At 54.7% G+C, this 20909-nt stretch overlaps 1 long non-coding RNA gene across 1 annotated transcript; it reads right to left on the bottom strand.

Annotated features, from left to right (window-relative positions):
- Positions 1 to 10336: 10336 nt before the first annotated feature.
- On the bottom strand, positions 10337 to 11254 carry LOC136996627 (uncharacterized). The gene is made up of 3 exons (XR_010887618.1): positions 11184 to 11254; positions 10909 to 11076; positions 10337 to 10423 (listed from the first exon to the last, which is right to left on the bottom strand). It is a non-coding gene; the product is annotated as an uncharacterized lncRNA (long non-coding RNA).
- Between the last annotated feature and the right edge of the window lie 9655 nt (positions 11255 to 20909).

Genomic DNA, 20909 nt, shown 5'->3' with positions numbered 1-20909 from the left:
TATTGCGGAAGGAGGTAGAAGTCTCGGAATGCACGATGGTAGCCCCTGAAACACGAATGCACCCATCAAGTCCTGCCTTCCCTCGAGGACTGCATCTGTTTCTAGGGCTGTGATCTATCCGGAGGATCTCAGGAACCACGCAGGCTGCGCACCTGTCCTCACACAAGCAACAGAGACGCTCCCCTACGACACTTATTTCAGTTCCTGACATGCATGAATGCCAGGCACACTCGGAGAGAAAAGGACTTCTTGAACAACCGTCTTGTATGTGAACAGTCGCAGCCCTGCTACCTGCCTCCTTTCCCTCCACTCTTACTTCCATGGACTCCACATAGGGCTCCCCAAGGAGGAACCAAGGGATGCCGACTTAGCTGTGTCCTAATGAACACTGCCACCGTGATGCCTCTTTGCACTGCACTGTCAACTTGAAAAATGCTACTACGTCTTCCTAGATCTCCAGCAGTGATAGTCACCTCTGTCTTCCTTGCGTGAGCCCCCTGCAACACACAGCAGGGACTCATTCAGCTGTGCTAATGGGCCGTGGAAAAGGAAAGCTAACATAGGCCTAAGCATAGACAGGAGGTGCCCTGGCTTGCTTGTTCCTCTGCCTTTAGAGCCGCACCTGATGCTTTGCGGGCAAAATCCGGCATCTGGACTTGGTTATATTCCAGCTTCTCCAGTGCTTCATCGATTAACTTCTGAGCATCCTGGGAAGGAACACCAAAGAGAGCAGGTATTAGCGGCAAGGAGGCACATGCCAGCTCCCCTACTGGGCCAGCTAAGGTGAACTTGGCTGTTGCACTCTGCCCTAAGGAGCTTGGCAATTCCCTGAAAAGCTCCCAGGTTTGCTCGGCTCTCATTGGCCAGTATCAGAATAGCGGGGCTGCTCACTCCAGCGCTCCGAAAGCTGAAGTTGCGGCAACGTCTTTCTTCCTCTTACAATGCACAGGGGCAGGCCATTGGCAGCGGCCTCTCTCTGGCTCGCCACCAGCTCCCTCCTTGCTTTGCAGGAGCTACTCCTGGAGCTGAAGGACACCTTTTCTAGGGCAGAACACTTGTGCTGACAGTGCCTGCACAGGGGTCGTAGGAGGCCAAGCAAACGGCTGAGGAGAGAGCCTTCATGGCCCACAGCGCTTATGACACAGCCCCTTTTCCAACTGCATTCCCCAGAGCAGGAGAGCAGGAACCCTGGCTGTAACAGCGGCTTGCCCCTGCGTCGGCAAAGCCAACGTGAACCCAAGGCTGCCAGGCGCGACTCAGGGAGCTGCGTTACAAGGTCTCCCGGAGAACTGGCTGCCACATCAGCAGCAGGTGGAAATAGGGGCTGCAGGGACTGTCCTTCCAGTTTGTTCCCAGAGATGATACCTAGACCGAGAGGAAGAGGAGCTGAAGACAAGTGAAAGTCCCTTTGCGGCCCTCTGCTGCCCTGCAAGGAGCATGGAGCCACAGAAGAAGCAACTGCAGATACCCATCATACTTGTTGCAGCAGCACAAGCCTTTCTGCTGCCTCTGGCAGGGAACCCTACTAGCATACGTGCCGGGCTGAGGAAAAAAATCTCTGACGAGAGCCTCCTGCAATGGCCCCTTACCCGTCCTGTCATGCCCGGGAGCTCAGTCTGCTTCAGGGCTTCGCCGAGAGCGCGCCGGGCAATGTCCTTTGTGCTCCATCGCAGAGCGTGAAGGACTTCCTGGAGCTCACGCAGCTGTCCTTGGAGGGTCTCGATTTCACCGAGTACTGCTCCTAACACCTCATCCGCTTGCCTGGAAGAAGTGCGCCACAGAGACAGAGACCACTGTTCTGGCGGGCTGCTGCTATGCCACGGGAATGGGAGAGAGGCAACAAAGCTCCCTGAGGTGACTGGCAGCATCAGGTGGCTGGACTCCCATCAGTGGCTGAGAGCTGCAGAAGCAGCTGCAGCATGGCGACTACCCCTATGGCCCTTGTCAAGCAGCAGAAAGGTGGAGCTTCCAACAGCCCAGCCCTAGCTAAGGGGCTCACGCAGGGCTTGCTCCAGGCCTCGAAGGCACCTCGACATAGAGCTGACCACCGGGGAGAAAGGCAAGGCGCAAAGGCAGACAGGGCAGTGGGGGAAGAGCTGTGGGAATTGTGTCGCGTGAAGATGGTGTGAGACGGGACTGGAGCTCCTCTAGAGCATCATCTAGTCAAGAGGAAATCATTTTTACCTCTGCGTCTTCACGTGCACGCCAGAGAGAGGAAACTCCTCCTAGAGGGACAAGAAAGGCAACATTCAGTCCAAACACTAACAGGCCTGCTGCAGAAATGAAGCTCTACGGCCTTTACAGCAACGGGAAGCAAACAGGCACAGACACCGTGCCTCCGGGGACTCCGCTACTCCCCTATCATGCACTGGGAAATGATCACGACAGACTGCCAGGCAAGAGAACACAGTTCACACTGGCTATTGTGGTATTCGAGAAGCATCTAGCCTTTGAAATTTCCTGGAATTCAACAGATCGATTCTTAAAAAGCCCTTCTACTATAAAGTTGCTTGCTTAATCAGGCACACACACACCTATTTTTTAGGGGTTGCTACGCTGAACGGCTGGGCAAAGAATGAGCCAAACCAAAAGACTCAAGATTTCCAAAGCAACACAGTGCTTTGCAGAAACTTACAGACCCACACCTGCAGAACAGCGGAGCATGTTCAGCTCTCTGCTATGTCTGGTGCCCAGACCAATTCACCTTCACCTGACAGACCTGGCAATGTGGCTCGTGGACCTTGCCCTAGCCCCCGAAAGAAAGGCACTTTTAACAAAGCCGCACTTGATGCCCTTGAGCTAAGGCTGGCAGAAGCAGCCTTCATTTGAGGCACTCAGAAGGTCACCTGCTGGCAGACAGCTTTAAAATAGGAGAAGATGCAGGCCTTCGCTGCTGCTCTGCTCGTCCAGATGCTTTCGTCATCAAGCAGCCCCACGTGGTAAACACCTGTCAGTCACAAACCAAAGCTCTATTTACACTTGGAACTTGCTCATGCCGGAAGAGTTGTGTGCAAGCAGGGCTCCAGTGCTTCAGGCATGCAAGCGCTTCTGAGGCTGCAGACTACTTGGGAAGGGTGGCAAGCCAACCCTGGGGAGCTCCCGGGCTTTTTTAGCGCTTCGTGAGACCTTAACCAGCTGCCTCCCTCCACAGGGCTGCCTGCTCCACTCCGAGGGTCGGGCACACACGCCATCATTGTCTCTCCACTCTTCTTCTTGGGAAGAGAGAACGATGGAAGAGGGGCCTCCGAACAGATGAAGAGTCCTTCCCTGGGACATGCTCCTTTCTCCTGAAGGAAGCTTCTCCACTTCCTGGGGCGAACAGGGCAGGCTAGCCACTGCCTCTCCCCAGGCTTAGGAGAACTGGCTTCAGCTCTGGGCAAAAGCAAGGCACCCTCTTCCCATCCCCACCCCCCTTGCTCGGAGGCACGTGCAAGCGGGGCACCCCTCTCTCAGGGACCTCCTGCTCCTACTTGCGCTCCTCTGGCCACAGCCGTCTACGTGGACCCAGGCAGAAGGAAGCACTGGCTCTCTCGTAAAGAACCACCGTTACTTGCAGCCTCTACAGACACTCACCAAAAAGGCAGGAAAACAGAGCAAGCAGCACCAGCAGAACCGTCTTCCGAGCCTTCATTTGCCTATGGAGGAGCACGGAGGAAAAGAAGGCTGAAGCTGGCTGCAGCTCTGCAGCTCCTAAGCACACTCCAGAGCAGCAGTAGCGACTGCAGCTCTTGCAGCTGCCATTCCTGACTTGGCAAGTGGCCTGCTCCCGCACGAGCTCCAGCCAGTGGTCGCGTTTTCACCCGCGGTGGCAATGGGGCATTCGGGAGGGCGAGGATTGGAACTGAGCAGCTAGGGATGGAGGATTAACTCCAGAACAGGAGAAGCAGTGCCAAGGAAAGCCAGGGCCGTGCTTCCTGCCTATGGCAGTAGAGGCGATTCTTTGCAGACGGAAGGGACATCATTCACACCTGTTTCTCCTGCCCACCATCCAATCGGTGCTTGCGCCCATACACTTCTCCCCCCACTCGCAAGAAAAGATTCTCCCTCAGCTTTACCTTGCAGTAGTGCCCACAACTTGGAGCACAAAGCGCTGAGGAAACATCACGCTCAGCAGCAGGAAATGCAAGATGAGCCCGAAAGCTCCTGAAAAACAGTCACGATGCAAAAAGTCCAGTGAGCTCATGCAGAATTCTAGGTTAAGGTTCTACTCGTCCTCTTGGTGTCAGCAGAGGGCAGGAGGCATTCTCCTCTTTCGGGCACTTGCTCCTGCTTCTGTCAGTTGCTCTGCAGCTGCAAGCAGCACAGGGCAAGGGAAATGAATTCCCTTCAGTCCAAAAATCACTAATTCGTGAGGTCATTTTTCCCTGTTAGGGCTACAGAGGGTCGGCCTCTTAGTTCATGAGCAGAGCTGCCTTTCATGGTCCCTAGGACCTTGCGGCACAGCCTAAGGCCAGGGCTTCTGGCAGCTCCTGCTCTGCCTCTGACCACCTCGTTCACCTTCCATGAAACGATCCGCATTGCGAATGTAAATAAGCAGAGGGAGCTGCACTTAAGAATCGTCTCAGCTTCCTTTTACCTGGACGCTGAAGCTGGCGTTGGTCCTGCCCGTAGACTCCAGGGCTCTGGAGAACAGGCCCTTGGCTCGCAGGTTGCCTACGAGAAAGAAAAGGGTCTGAGGCACACAGGGCACGCACTATCTGCTGTTGCCTTCAGCCAGCTTTACACTGAGCTCGGAGGCTGTCCTTGTGCTCTTCCCCCGTCCATCCCCCACACACACCCCCACCCCAGGCTGATTAGGTGCAAAAGGCACTTGAGGAAAAGAGAGCAGGCTTCCTAAAACTCTCCAAAGCAGCACATCCGTACCAGCGTACGTCTTGGCCTCGGTTTCTGAACATAGGTGCAGAGACGCAGCTGCCAAGCATCCTGTTCACTCAGCTGTGGCCCAAAAGCGCTCTGATCTCCTTGCCGTCACGACAGAGAGTGAGCAAGCGGCAGGGGCAGCCCACAGCTGCCGCCGCCCTGCTCTTGCTACCTCACACGGCGGCGATGGCTTGTGATGTCAACGGCGGTCGGTGACGTCACAGCAGAAAAGGCAGCGCCACGTTTCCAGGCCAAGCTCAACCTGACAGGAAACAGGAGTTGCTCTCCTCTTCAGCAGAGAGGCAATCCTCGGAAATCACAATGTCTCCTACCAAGTATTCAACTCTTTGAAGTCCCAGCCAGGAGGCAGCGATTTGGGAGCCACCAGCAGCCTTGTCTAGTGCCTGCTTTGACACTTTTTGACCCCCAGGGCCTTCAGAGCTAACTGAAGTGAGCAGCCACGTACACTCAGCAGTTCTCTGCCAGGGGCTCAGCTTCACGGTGGCGGCTCTTTTCTTGTAGCCTGAGCAAGGCACGGTGCCATAAGAGAAGGGCTGGGCCTGCAGCTTGGCCTCTGCTTGCTGCTCTGGGCACCGGGCTCTTGACTGCAGAGGACAGGAGACATGCTTAGAGGAGGGCAAGGGAGCATATCTGACTCTACTTTGTTTGCTACCTCATGGCATCTCCAGGGACTGCAATCAGCCCCCAATTTCCCTATGGAAAACGAAGGCTATATTTTTTTCCCTTTCTCCCCCCAAAGTAACGATTCACGGAGTCAGCAAAGAGTTTTGGTGCCACGCCAGGACAGTCTGGCAAATTAAGTTGGAGGCAAGTCAACAGTGCTGGCTGCCAGTGCCCACCTGTGCTCACTAAGTAGTGCCAACGAAAGCTAGGGCCCTACTTCCTGCCTATGGCAGTAGAGGCGATTCTTTGGAGACGGAAGGGACACCATTCACACCTGTTTCTCCTGACCGCCATCCAGTCAGTACTTGTGCCAATACAGTTCTCCCCCCTCTCTCAAGAAAAAGATGCCTGTCGTGGGTCTGTCAACCTGAGAAGTGCTACTACGTGTTCCTAGATCTCCAGCAGTGATAGTCACCTCTGTCTTCCTTGCATGAGCCCCCTGGAACACACAGCAGGGACTCATTCAACTATCCCAGAAGGCTGTGGAAAAGGAAAGCTAACACAGCCACCCCCTACATTACACACTCTGTCAGTCACTGCGCCTTTCGAGCATGCGGCACCCCTCGACTTTTGACCCTGTCTCTCCTGCCACTGGGGACCTTCAAATGCACATCTCGTCCAGCTAGACAGCAGGCGCTCTGCAAGGCGCCCTGCCTTCGCTGCTCGGGTGCTCTAGCCGCACCTGACCATTTGTGGGCATAATCAGGCATCTGCACTTGCTTACCTTCCAGCTTCTCCAGCGCTTCATTGGTTACCTTGTGCACGTCCTGGGAAGGAACACATAGGAGAGCGGCTCTTAGCGGGAAAACGAACGGGCAGCCAGGCGCATCCCAGCCCCCCCAACAAGGCCAGCCAAGGTGAACTTGGCTGCTCAGCTCCTCGCTCCTCACCTGCTTGCCTAGCAAGAGCGCACCACACAGAGCAAAAACACCCTTCGCGACGCCTTCTGCTACGCCCTGCGAAGGGCAGAGGCACCAAACCTCACACGGCTCGACGGGGAGCATAAATCCCTCCGTGGCCGGGAGTATTCTTGCTGCGCTTCGGTGGGCCTGCACAGCCGACCCCAGCCCGGCCAGCACGCTGCAGCAGCAGGCAGCCTGCGCCCCCGAGAGCAGCCCCCGCTGAGCACACGTCCCGGCCCACGCCCAGCTGCGGACTGCCTGAGGAGGGCAGCGGACGGGCTGCCCTGCGCCTCGGCCCTCGCCACCGCCGGGGCCGGGGCCGGGGCTGGGGACATCCCCCCTGCGCCAGCCACCACCAGGCAACATGGCGGGGGGCAGGGCTTGCGCGCCTCCCCGCCGCGGCTCCGGGGCGTGCTGGCCGCAGGCCACGCCCCCTGCGGGTGGGGCGGGGCGGCGACCGGCCCCGAGCCGCCACCGCCGTCGCCATGGGGACGGCGGGCGGTTGCGGCGGCTTCGCGCGGGGCCGGTCGGTTCCACCGGCACGCGGAGGGGTCGCGAGGGAGCTGGGCGGCCGCGGCGGTGAGGAACGCGCAGCCCTTGGGCGTCGCTGCCTGGCGCGGAGCCGCGTGGCGGTGGGGCGGGCGCAGCCCGGGCCGGCTTTCGCTCTCGTCTCTCCCCGAGGCAGGTCCCCGGGATGAGGAGCGCCGTCAAGGAGCCGCCCGCACCCCGCAGCTGCCACTACGCTGCTCGCGGCAAGCACCGCGCCTCTGCCGGCCCCGGCCCCGGCCCCGGCCGCGCTCGCTTGTGCCCCCGAGCGGGAGGGCTGCGGCCGCAGCGCGCCGCGCTCTGAGGTGTATCCCGCGTTGCTCGCCCTGCGGCTTGCCTGGGCCATAAGTGAGAAGGCTGTTGGATGTTGTTGTCGTTGTTTTCCCTAGCTCGTATACCGAAGGTATTCGTGGGCATTTTCTGATGGCACTTTCCAGCGTTTGCAGTGCACGAAGCGATGTTAGATTGACACGGTACATGTCAAAGAATGACACGGTACATGTCAAAAGGACAACAGTTTGCCAGGGTCAGGGAAGGCAAAGTACTCTGTGAAACTTGGCAAGTAGATGATACAGTACAGTACAATATTGTCCTATCGCCCTACCCTACTGTCACCGAAATCGGCAGTAAAACTCCTTAACACCAATGTAGTATTAAGAAGCAGGCATTCTCTTCATTACGGCGCCGGGTGCACGGGGGATCGCTCCGCCCAACGTGCACGCCCCGTGTTGCATTAGCCAAAGTTTCTATTGCTTTGGTACATATGTTACCAAAAGGTGATTTCGGTGACACATACATATGCCTTAAATTTCCCGGCATGATTATACCTATTCATTCTATTTCCTGGAACTAATTATCATATTTACATAGTCATTACGCATGCGGGCTGAGTCTCCAGGGGGCTTCTATGGGGGTCTCTGGTGGTCCCTAGTTCTTGCTGAAGAGGTGCCTTTTCCATGAACTCTGAGCTCCTTTTCCAGATATGGTCTCGGCTTGGCTCATTCCTTTGCTTGACAAAGGTGTCTTCTTCCTAACCTTGGTTTCAGCTGGTTTCTGCTGGTTTAGCTGTACTCCTTTAGGATGTAGCAGTTCCAGTTGCGAGAATTGTGTCTTTGGGTGCATTCTTGTCTGAAGCTCCTGGTAGTAGGCAAGAGTGTTGCACCGACCCTCAGATCTAAAGTTAATCTAAATGGAACTATTTGTAGCAACACAGGATGGGAAGCTGCACATGGATTTGACAGTAGACTGAAACGGGTTCCTACAGTGGCAGGAGATCGTTTGCATTGTAATACTAATGGCACTTTTGAGATTCGTAAACTTCACACCTACTGGCTATCCAGTCGAGGACGGACCTGCCCTAGCATGCCTAGAGCTTCAGAGTTATGCAGTATGAAACAGTCATCTGGTACCTGCATCTAGCAACGGAGCCATGGTAAGGAGACACGAGGCTATGACAACGGTTTGGGATGTGCGTGTGTACGCACCCTCAAAGCTAGTCACTTCGAAGACGATGTAAATTTTGGACCTGGCAACGTTTGCCATTGTAAGGTGACATATGTTTCTGACCAAATCACCAAGCAGACTTATGGGTTAGCTTCTCATTTGACTGAACAAAAGATGTCTTACTTTGCAGCGTTTAGTACTTCAGGAACACTTGCAGAAACCTTCCATCAGCTAGACAACTTTGTCAAACAAAACACCAAGGTTACTCAACATCTGTCTGAAACTGGAAAACGCTTCGAAGAGAGAGAAGTGGAAGTGATGTATGATAATAATGAACTGGTTCGATTAGCAAAAGTAGAAACCAGTACTGGGACTAATGTTACATCCTATGCTCATGCTGTTAATCGTCACTGTAGTGTTCCTTGTTGTAACCTTGATATGGATCTCTTATCTTAAAAATCCAGTAGTACGCATGAATGAAATACCACCTCAAGTTAAATCACATACTAAACTATTGTAAATTACCACTTTCACATACATATATATATACATATCTCTGTGTGTGTGTGTGTGTGTGTGTGTGTGTGTGTGTGTGTGTGTGTATCAATGTTCTGACCCTCACCGTGCACAGGCAAGAGGGCTGGTCACTCATACGGTGAGTGTATTAAGCTCACCGTGCAACAGCAGGAATCGTTAACTGTTGGTCTGAGCCGAGGAGCGGAAGGTGACCGACCAATAAAGCCCTACGATGGAGGAAGGCTCAGAGGAGATGGGCAAGGGTGATGTGCCCATGAAGTTCGGGGGATCATGGAGGGTGTGACTGTCCACAGCTGTTGCACAGAAAGCTGACTTTATCTCAACACCGAGGGCACCGGGGCTGGCCTTTGTTTTAGATAAACAGCTATGTCGTGATAGTGAGCATATTCTAGAGAGCAGTAATGGGAATCACATCGGTATTGTGACTGAACTGTCCATTGCAATTGCTGCATTAGGCTCAGTGTAACTGAGACCCGTATTACCTGTCTTGTGATTGCAGTGCATTGCTGTATCACTCTGCCAAATCAAGAATCTAGTGTAACATCAACTATCTTCAGAGAAGTAAACTTTGGTATGAAGCATTACACCCTCCATAGTCCATGCGTGGAATATTTAAAAGACCTTGGTCAGGGAGTCCCTCTGACCTCTGAAACCACCTCCTGCAGCCCATACGTGTCACGTCACGCATGGCATAAGGAACCACGGACAGCAGTGGCTCGCTAAAATGGCCTGGCAAACTGCTGCTTTGCTCTCCCACTGTCCTCCGAGTCTAGGAGGACTTCTGCATTTACACTTTAAGGAAAGCTCTCTTGCTTTCCCCGGTTTCCTCCCCGCTTTCCTCATTCTCCAGCAATAGCCCTTCGCTGTGTGCGAAAAATGCTGGAAGGAGTGGCGAAGGCCTAGCCAGTTCTGCGGGTGACATCTTAATTACGGGAACGAGTCGATCAGAGTGCCAAGAAGGATTTCAAGAGGTGCCGTCAAGGACAGAGCAGTCTGCCTCAAAAGGAGGCAGGAAAGGCACACTAAGTAGCCCATCACCACCGCTGCTCAAATCTTGCAGGCTTTATTCAGTGAACTCTGTTGTTTCCAGCAGAGTGCCACGCAGAGTCCTCTTCGGTGGGTACCGCATCACCGTGGACCCTCAGTCGATACACGCATGTGTATTCCGCGTGGCCCCAGTTGCTCAGCACCTCCAGCTTCACGTATTGTATGGAGTCAGAGTGCTCATTCTGAAATGAGAAGAAAGAAGCTGTCTTTTCCTCTCTATCCTTTGACTACTTAGAGCTTCTCCCCTGCCAGCTACACTTCTCCTCCTCTTCCTCCTCTCCTACGCTTCTCCTGCCTCTTCCTCACCGTACCTTCAGCTGGAAAGTCTCAAAGGCATGTTCTGCAGCCATGTACGTGAACTCTGCTAGGAACAGCCCCTGCTCCTCGTTTTCTGCCTTCATCCCCTACACAAAGACGGGGGGGGGAGAAAACAAGAGAGTGAGGTACACAGCGGGAAGACGCAGCTTCCCTAGGCGAACTAACGAAGCGGCCAGAATGAGGCCTAGGTGGCAGTGTTGGGAAGAGCAACTTTGGGTGTGCAGGAAAGAGAATTGGCACCAAGGAGGAAAGAGCAAGTAGGGGCAAGCTTCATTATTTGGGAGGAGTCGTGGCAGAGCCAGTGTGCCAGCTCCCGTAACTCAGGGCTCATTTAGTAGCGCGTGGCCCCCGAAATGGGAAGCTTTGCTTCAAGTGCACACCACAAAGGAAAGGAGTGTAAAGGAAATGGAGTAACTCAAAGCAATTTGTTTCTTCTCCAGGCTCGGAGGAAGTCACGGGCCTGGGAGAACCCTCCCGGCATTGCGGGACCCGTATTCACCCGCCCGCCGCTGCCCTTGCTACAAGGCTTAGAAATGCTCCTCACAACCCCCCGACTCTAGAAACCACTTACATAGACAGCAAAGTCCTTTGGAGCACTGGAGATGTTTTCTCCAGGGGACACTCTCACTGAAATATGTTCCAGAGTAACAGCTCGTGGAAAGATTGCTTTAGGCAGCTTGATGAAGACATGACCCTGACTCCCGGCGAAAGACCAGCAGTTTCCCGGCTGATTTGCAGGCTGAAAGAAGAACAATGCACACTGTTCATGTGGCAAAGGGAAACTCTCAACAGTGCATTTGATCCCCCCCGCCAGCTTGCTTGCTCTCTGTTTCTTGGTGGGCCTACCTCAAGGAGAACCTCAGGAGACTTCATGGAGTGCAGCAATGGCAGCCCAGCCCAGTAGAGTATTCCTCTGGTATTGCGGAAGGAGGTAGAAGTCTCGGAATGCACGATGGTAGCCCCTGAAACACGAATGCACCCATCAAGTCCTGCCTTCCCTCGAGGACTGCATCTGTTTCTAGGGCTGTGATCTATCCGGAGGATCTCAGGAACCACGCAGGCTGCGCACCTGTCCTCACACAAGCAACAGAGACGCTCCCCTACGACACTTATTTCAGTTCCTGACATGCATGAATGCCAGGCACACTCGGAGAGAAAAGGACTTCTTGAACAACCGTCTTGTATGTGAACAGTCGCAGCCCTGCTACCTGCCTCCTTTCCCTCCACTCTTACTTCCATGGACTCCACATAGGGCTCCCCAAGGAGGAACCAAGGGATGCCGACTTAGCTGTGTCCTAATGAACACTGCCACCGTGATGCCTCTTTGCACTGCACTGTCAACTTGAAAAATGCTACTACGTCTTCCTAGATCTCCAGCAGTGATAGTCACCTCTGTCTTCCTTGCGTGAGCCCCCTGCAACACACAGCAGGGACTCATTCAGCTGTGCTAATGGGCCGTGGAAAAGGAAAGCTAACATAGGCCTAAGCATAGACAGGAGGTGCCCTGGCTTGCTTGTTCCTCTGCCTTTAGAGCCGCACCTGATGCTTTGCGGGCAAAATCCGGCATCTGGACTTGGTTATATTCCAGCTTCTCCAGTGCTTCATCGATTAACTTCTGAGCATCCTGGGAAGGAACACCAAAGAGAGCAGGTATTAGCGGCAAGGAGGCACATGCCAGCTCCCCTACTGGGCCAGCTAAGGTGAACTTGGCTGTTGCACTCTGCCCTAAGGAGCTTGGCAATTCCCTGAAAAGCTCCCAGGTTTGCTCGGCTCTCATTGGCCAGTATCAGAATAGCGGGGCTGCTCACTCCAGCGCTCCGAAAGCTGAAGTTGCGGCAACGTCTTTCTTCCTCTTACAATGCACAGGGGCAGGCCATTGGCAGCGGCCTCTCTCTGGCTCGCCACCAGCTCCCTCCTTGCTTTGCAGGAGCTACTCCTGGAGCTGAAGGACACCTTTTCTAGGGCAGAACACTTGTGCTGACAGTGCCTGCACAGGGGTCGTAGGAGGCCAAGCAAACGGCTGAGGAGAGAGCCTTCATGGCCCACAGCGCTTATGACACAGCCCCTTTTCCAACTGCATTCCCCAGAGCAGGAGAGCAGGAACCCTGGCTGTAACAGCGGCTTGCCCCTGCGTCGGCAAAGCCAACGTGAACCCAAGGCTGCCAGGCGCGACTCAGGGAGCTGCGTTACAAGGTCTCCCGGAGAACTGGCTGCCACATCAGCAGCAGGTGGAAATAGGGGCTGCAGGGACTGTCCTTCCAGTTTGTTCCCAGAGATGATACCTAGACCGAGAGGAAGAGGAGCTGAAGACAAGTGAAAGTCCCTTTGCGGCCCTCTGCTGCCCTGCAAGGAGCATGGAGCCACAGAAGAAGCAACTGCAGATACCCATCATACTTGTTGCAGCAGCACAAGCCTTTCTGCTGCCTCTGGCAGGGAACCCTACTAGCATACGTGCCGGGCTGAGGAAAAAAATCTCTGACGAGAGCCTCCTGCAATGGCCCCTTACCCGTCCTGTCATGCCCGGGAGCTCAGTCTGCTTCAGGGCTTCGCCGAGAGCGCGCCGGGCAATGTCCTTTGTGCTCCATCGCAGAGCGTGAAGGACTTCCTGGAGCTCACGCAGCTGTCCTTGGAGGGTCTCGATTTCACCGAGTACTGCTCCTAACACCTCATCCGCTTGCCTGGAAGAAGTGCGCCACAGAGACAGAGACCACTGTTCTGGCGGGCTGCTGCTATGCCACGGGAATGGGAGAGAGGCAACAAAGCTCCCTGAGGTGACTGGCAGCATCAGGTGGCTGGACTCCCATCAGTGGCTGAGAGCTGCAGAAGCAGCTGCAGCATGGCGACTACCCCTATGGCCCTTGTCAAGCAGCAGAAAGGTGGAGCTTCCAACAGCCCAGCCCTAGCTAAGGGGCTCACGCAGGGCTTGCTCCAGGCCTCGAAGGCACCTCGACATAGAGCTGACCACCGGGGAGAAAGGCAAGGCGCAAAGGCAGACAGGGCAGTGGGGGAAGAGCTGTGGGAATTGTGTCGCGTGAAGATGGTGTGAGACGGGACTGGAGCTCCTCTAGAGCATCATCTAGTCAAGAGGAAATCATTTTTACCTCTGCGTCTTCACGTGCACGCCAGAGAGAGGAAACTCCTCCTAGAGGGACAAGAAAGGCAACATTCAGTCCAAACACTAACAGGCCTGCTGCAGAAATGAAGCTCTACGGCCTTTACAGCAACGGGAAGCAAACAGGCACAGACACCGTGCCTCCGGGGACTCCGCTACTCCCCTATCATGCACTGGGAAATGATCACGACAGACTGCCAGGCAAGAGAACACAGTTCACACTGGCTATTGTGGTATTCGAGAAGCATCTAGCCTTTGAAATTTCCTGGAATTCAACAGATCGATTCTTAAAAAGCCCTTCTACTATAAAGTTGCTTGCTTAATCAGGCACACACACACCTATTTTTTAGGGGTTGCTACGCTGAACGGCTGGGCAAAGAATGAGCCAAACCAAAAGACTCAAGATTTCCAAAGCAACACAGTGCTTTGCAGAAACTTACAGACCCACACCTGCAGAACAGCGGAGCATGTTCAGCTCTCTGCTATGTCTGGTGCCCAGACCAATTCACCTTCACCTGACAGACCTGGCAATGTGGCTCGTGGACCTTGCCCTAGCCCCCGAAAGAAAGGCACTTTTAACAAAGCCGCACTTGATGCCCTTGAGCTAAGGCTGGCAGAAGCAGCCTTCATTTGAGGCACTCAGAAGGTCACCTGCTGGCAGACAGCTTTAAAATAGGAGAAGATGCAGGCCTTCGCTGCTGCTCTGCTCGTCCAGATGCTTTCGTCATCAAGCAGCCCCACGTGGTAAACACCTGTCAGTCACAAACCAAAGCTCTATTTACACTTGGAACTTGCTCATGCCGGAAGAGTTGTGTGCAAGCAGGGCTCCAGTGCTTCAGGCATGCAAGCGCTTCTGAGGCTGCAGACTACTTGGGAAGGGTGGCAAGCCAACCCTGGGGAGCTCCCGGGCTTTTTTAGCGCTTCATGAGACCTTAACCAGCTGCCTCCCTCCACAGGGCTGCCTGCTCCACTCCGAGGGTCGGGCACACACGCCATCATTGTCTCTCCACTCTTCTTCTTGGGAAGAGAGAACGATGGAAGAGGGGCCTCCGAACAGATGAAGAGTCCTTCCCTGGGACATGCTCCTTTCTCCTGAAGGAAGCTTCTCCACTTCCTGGGGCGAACAGGGCAGGCTAGCCACTGCCTCTCCCCAGGCTTAGGAGAACTGGCTTCAGCTCTGGGCAAAAGCAAGGCACCCTCTTCCCATCCCCACCCCCCTTGCTCGGAGGCACGTGCAAGCGGGGCACCCCTCTCTCAGGGACCTCCTGCTCCTACTTGCGCTCCTCTGGCCACAGCCGTCTACGTGGACCCAGGCAGAAGGAAGCACTGGCTCTCTCGTAAAGAACCACCGTTACTTGCAGCCTCTACAGACACTCACCAAAAAGGCAGGAAAACAGAGCAAGCAGCACCAGCAGAACCGTCTTCCGAGCCTTCATTTGCCTATGGAGGAGCACGGAGGAAAAGAAGGCTGAAGCTGGCTGCAGCTCTGCAGCTCCTAAGCACACTCCAGAGCAGCAGTAGCGACTGCAGCTCTTGCAGCTGCCATTCCTGACTTGGCAAGTGGCCTGCTCCCGCACGAGCTCCAGCCAGTGGTCGCGTTTTCACCCGCGGTGGCAATGGGGCATTCGGGAGGGCGAGGATTGGAACTGAGCAGCTAGGGATGGAGGATTAACTCCAGAACAGGAGAAGCAGTGCCAAGGAAAGCCAGGGCCGTGCTTCCTGCCTATGGCAGTAGAGGCGATTCTTTGCAGACGGAAGGGACATCATTCACACCTGTTTCTCCTGCCCACCATCCAATCGGTGCTTGCGCCCATACACTTCTCCCCCCACTCGCAAGAAAAGATTCTCCCTCAGCTTTACCTTGCAGTAGTGCCCACAACTTGGAGCACAAAGCGCTGAGGAAACATCACGCTCAGCAGCAGGAAATGCAAGATGAGCCCGAAAGCTCCTGAAAAACAGTCACGATGCAAAAAGTCCAGTGAGCTCATGCAGAATTCTAGGTTAAGGTTCTACTCGTCCTCTTGGTGTCAGCAGAGGGCAGGAGGCATTCTCCTCTTTCGGGCACTTGCTCCTGCTTCTGTCAGTTGCTCTGCAGCTGCAAGCAGCACAGGGCAAGGGAAATGAATTCCCTTCAGTCCAAAAATCACTAATTCGTGAGGTCATTTTTCCCTGTTAGGGCTACAGAGGGTCGGCCTCTTAGTTCATGAGCAGAGCTGCCTTTCATGGTCCCTAGGACCTTGCGGCACAGCCTAAGGCCAGGGCTTCTGGCAGCTCCTGCTCTGCCTCTGACCACCTCGTTCACCTTCCATGAAACGATCCGCATTGCGAATGTAAATAAGCAGAGGGAGCTGCACTTAAGAATCGTCTCAGCTTCCTTTTACCTGGACGCTGAAGCTGGCGTTGGTCCTGCCCGTAGACTCCAGGGCTCTGGAGAACAGGCCCTTGGCTCGCAGGTTGCCTACGAGAAAGAAAAGGGTCTGAGGCACACAGGGCACGCACTATCTGCTGTTGCCTTCAGCCAGCTTTACACTGAGCTCGGAGGCTGTCCTTGTGCTCTTCCCCCGTCCATCCCCCACACACACCCCCCCCCCAGGCTGATTAGGTGCAAAAGGCACTTGAGGAAAAGAGAGCAGGCTTCCTAAAACTCTCCAAAGCAGCACATCCGTACCAGCGTACGTCTTGGCCTCGGTTTCTGAACATAGGTGCAGAGACGCAGCTGCCAAGCATCCTGTTCACTCAGCTGTGGCCCAAAAGCGCTCTGATCTCCTTGCCGTCACGACAGAGAGTGAGCAAGCGGCAGGGGCAGCCCACAGCTGCCGCCGCCCTGCTCTTGCTACCTCACACGGCGGCGATGGCTTGTGATGTCAACGGCGGTCGGTGACGTCACAGCAGAAAAGGCAGCGCCACGTTTCCAGGCCAAGCTCAACCTGACAGGAAACAGGAGTTGCTCTCCTCTTCAGCAGAGAGGCAATCCTCGGAAATCACAATGTCTCCTACCAAGTATTCAACTCTTTGAAGTCCCAGCCAGGAGGCAGCGATTTGGGAGCCACCAGCAGCCTTGTCTAGTGCCTGCTTTGACACTTTTTGACCCCCAGGGCCTTCAGAGCTAACTGAAGTGAGCAGCCACGTACACTCAGCAGTTCTCTGCCAGGGGCTCAGCTTCACGGTGGCGGCTCTTTTCTTGTAGCCTGAGCAAGGCACGGTGCCATAAGAGAAGGGCTGGGCCTGCAGCTTGGCCTCTGCTTGCTGCTCTGGGCACCGGGCTCTTGACTGCAGAGGACAGGAGACATGCTTAGAGGAGGGCAAGGGAGCATATCTGACTCTACTTTGTTTGCTACCTCATGGCATCTCCAGGGACTGCAATCAGCCCCCAATTTCCCTATGGAAAACGAAGGCTATATTTTTTTCCCTTTCTCCCCCCAAAGTAACGATTCACGGAGTCAGCAAAGAGTTTTGGTGCCACGCCAGGACAGTCTGGCAAATTAAGTTGGAGGCAAGTCAACAGTGCTGGCTGCCAGTGCCCACCTGTGCTCACTAAGTAGTGCCAACGAAAGCTAGGGCCCTACTTCCTGCCTATGGCAGTAGAGGCGATTCTTTGGAGACGGAAGGGACACCATTCACACCTGTTTCTCCTGACCGCCATCCAGTCAGTACTTGTGCCAATACAGTTCTCCCCCCTCTCTCAAGAAAAAGATGCCTGTCGTGGGTCTGTCAACCTGAGAAGTGCTACTACGTGTTCCTAGATCTCCAGCAGTGATAGTCACCTCTGTCTTCCTTGCATGAGCCCCCTGGAACACACAGCAGGGACTCATTCAACTATCCCAGAAGGCTGTGGAAAAGGAAAGCTAACACAGCCACCCCCTACATTACACACTCTGTCAGTCACTGCGCCTTTCGAGCATGCGGCACCCCTCGACTTTTGACCCTGTCTCTCCTGCCACTGGGGACCTTCAAATGCACATCTCGTCCAGCTAGACAGCAGGCGCTCTGCAAGGCGCCCTGCCTTCGCTGCTCGGGTGCTCTAGCCGCACCTGACCATTTGTGGGCATAATCAGGCATCTGCACTTGCTTACCTTCCAGCTTCTCCAGCGCTTCATTGGTTACCTTGTGCACGTCCTGGGAAGGAACACATAGGAGAGCGGCTCTTAGCGGGAAAACGAACGGGCAGCCAGGCGCATCCCAGCCCCCCCAACAAGGCCAGCCAAGGTGAACTTGGCTGCTCAGCTCCTCGCTCCTCACCTGCTTGCCTAGCAAGAGCGCACCACACAGAGCAAAAACACCCTTCGCGACGCCTTCTGCTACGCCCTGCGAAGGGCAGAGGCACCAAACCTCACACGGCTCGACGGGGAGCATAAATCCCTCCGTGGCCGGGAGTATTCTTGCTGCGCTTCGGTGGGCCTGCACAGCCGACCCCAGCCCGGCCAGCACGCTGCAGCAGCAGGCAGCCTGCGCCCCCGAGAGCAGCCCCCGCTGAGCACACGTCCCGGCCCACGCCCAGCTGCGGACTGCCTGAGGAGGGCAGCGGACGGGCTGCCCTGCGCCTCGGCCCTCGCCACCGCCGGGGCCGGGGCCGGGGCTGGGGACATCCCCCCTGCGCCAGCCACCACCAGGCAACATGGCGGGGGGCAGGGCTTGCGCGCCTCCCCGCCGCGGCTCCGGGGCGTGCTGGCCGCAGGCCACGCCCCCTGCGGGTGGGGCGGGGCGGCGACCGGCCCCGAGCCGCCACCGCCGTCGCCATGGGGACGGCGGGCGGTTGCGGCGGCTTCGCGCGGGGCCGGTCGGTTCCACCGGCACGCGGAGGGGTCGCGAGGGAGCTGGGCGGCCGCGGCGGTGAGGAACGCGCAGCCCTTGGGCGTCGCTGCCTGGCGCGGAGCCGCGTGGCGGTGGGGCGGGCGCAGCCCGGGCCGGCTTTCGCTCTCGTCTCTCCCCGAGGCAGGTCCCCGGGATGAGGAGCGCCGTCAAGGAGCCGCCCGCACCCCGCAGCTGCCACTACGCTGCTCGCGGCAAGCACCGCGCCTCTGCCGGCCCCGGCCCCGGCCCCGGCCGCGCTCGCTTGTGCCCCCGAGCGGGAGGGCTGCGGCCGCAGCGCGCCGCGCTCTGAGGTGTATCCCGCGTTGCTCGCCCTGCGGCTTGCCTGGGCCATAAGTGAGAAGGCTGTTGGATGTTGTTGTCGTTGTTTTCCCTAGCTCGTATACCGAAGGTATTCGTGGGCATTTTCTGATGGCACTTTCCAGCGTTTGCAGTGCACGAAGCGATGTTAGATTGACACGGTACATGTCAAAGAATGACACGGTACATGTCAAAAGGACAACAGTTTGCCAGGGTCAGGGAAGGCAAAGTACTCTGTGAAACTTGGCAAGTAGATGATACAGTACAGTACAATATTGTCCTATCGCCCTACCCTACTGTCACCGAAATCGGCAGTAAAACTCCTTAACACCAATGTAGTATTAAGAAGCAGGCATTCTCTTCATTACGGCGCCGGGTGCACGGGGGATCGCTCCGCCCAACGTGCACGCCCCGTGTTGCATTAGCCAAAGTTTCTATTGCTTTGGTACATATGTTACCAAAAGGTGATTTCGGTGACACATACATATGCCTTAAATTTCCCGGCATGATTATACCTATTCATTCTATTTCCTGGAACTAATTATCATATTTACATAGTCATTACGCATGCGGGCTGAGTCTCCAGGGGGCTTCTATGGGGGTCTCTGGTGGTCCCTAGTTCTTGCTGAAGAGGTGCCTTTTCCATGAACTCTGAGCTCCTTTTCCAGATATGGTCTCGGCTTGGCTCATTCCTTTGCTTGACAAAGGTGTCTTCTTCCTAACCTTGGTTTCAGCTGGTTTCTGCTGGTTTAGCTGTACTCCTTTAGGATGTAGCAGTTCCAGTTGCGAGAATTGTGTCTTTGGGTGCATTCTTGTCTGAAGCTCCTGGTAGTAGGCAAGAGTGTTGCACCGACCCTCAGATCTAAAGTTAATCTAAATGGAACTATTTGTAGCAACACAGGATGGGAAGCTGCACATGGATTTGACAGTAGACTGAAACGGGTTCCTACAGTGGCAGGAGATCGTTTGCATTGTAATACTAATGGCACTTTTGAGATTCGTAAACTTCACACCTACTGGCTATCCAGTCGAGGACGGACCTGCCCTAGCATGCCTAGAGCTTCAGAGTTATGCAGTATGAAACAGTCATCTGGTACCTGCATCTAGCAACGGAGCCATGGTAAGGAGACACGAGGCTATGACAACGGTTTGGGATGTGCGTGTGTACGCACCCTCAAAGCTAGTCACTTCGAAGACGATGTAAATTTTGGACCTGGCAACGTTTGCCATTGTAAGGTGACATATGTTTCTGACCAAATCACCAAGCAGACTTATGGGTTAGCTTCTCATTTGACTGAACAAAAGATGTCTTACTTTGCAGCGTTTAGTACTTCAGGAACACTTGCAGAAACCTTCCATCAGCTAGACAACTTTGTCAAACAAAACACCAAGGTTACTCAACATCTGTCTGAAACTGGAAAACGCTTCGAAGAGAGAGAAGTGGAAGTGATGTATGATAATAATGAACTGGTTCGATTAGCAAAAGTAGAAACCAGTACTGGGACTAATGTTACATCCTATGCTCATGCTGTTAATCGTCACTGTAGTGTTCCTTGTTGTAACCTTGATATGGATCTCTTATCTTAAAAATCCAGTAGTACGCATGAATGAAATACCACCTCAAGTTAAATCACATACTAAACTATTGTAAATTACCACTTTCACATACATATATATATACATATCTCTGTGTGTGTGTGTGTGTGTGTGTGTGTGTGTGTGTGTGTGTGTGTATCAATGTTCTGACCCTCACCGTGCACAGGCAAGAGGGCTGGTCACTCATACGGTGAGTGTATTAAGCTCACCGTGCAACAGCAGGAATCGTTAACTGTTGGTCTGAGCCGAGGAGCGGAAGGTGACCGACCAATAAAGCCCTACGATGGAGGAAGGCTCAGAGGAGATGGGCAAGGGTGATGTGCCCATGAAGTTCGGGGGATCATGGAGGGTGTGACTGTCCACAGCTGTTGCACAGAAAGCTGACTTTATCTCAACACCGAGGGCACCGGGGCTGGCCTTTGTTTTAGATAAACAGCTATGTCGTGATAGTGAGCATATTCTAGAGAGCAGTAATGGGAATCACATCGGTATTGTGACTGAACTGTCCATTGCAATTGCTGCATTAGGCTCAGTGTAACTGAGACCCGTATTACCTGTCTTGTGATTGCAGTGCATTGCTGTATCACTCTGCCAAATCAAGAATCTAGTGTAACATCAACTATCTTCAGAGAAGTAAACTTTGGTATGAAGCATTACACCCTCCATAGTCCATGCGTGGAATATTTAAAAGACCTTGGTCAGGGAGTCCCTCTGACCTCTGAAACCACCTCCTGCAGCCCATACGTGTCACGTCA

The sequence above is a fragment of the Apteryx mantelli genome, unplaced genomic scaffold (assembly GCF_036417845.1).
Source record: "Apteryx mantelli isolate bAptMan1 unplaced genomic scaffold, bAptMan1.hap1 HAP1_SCAFFOLD_63, whole genome shotgun sequence".
Lineage (NCBI taxonomy): Eukaryota > Metazoa > Chordata > Aves > Apterygiformes > Apterygidae > Apteryx > Apteryx mantelli.
The sequence above is the reverse complement of the archived record's forward strand: the minus strand, read 5'-3'. Positions and strand labels throughout refer to the sequence as shown.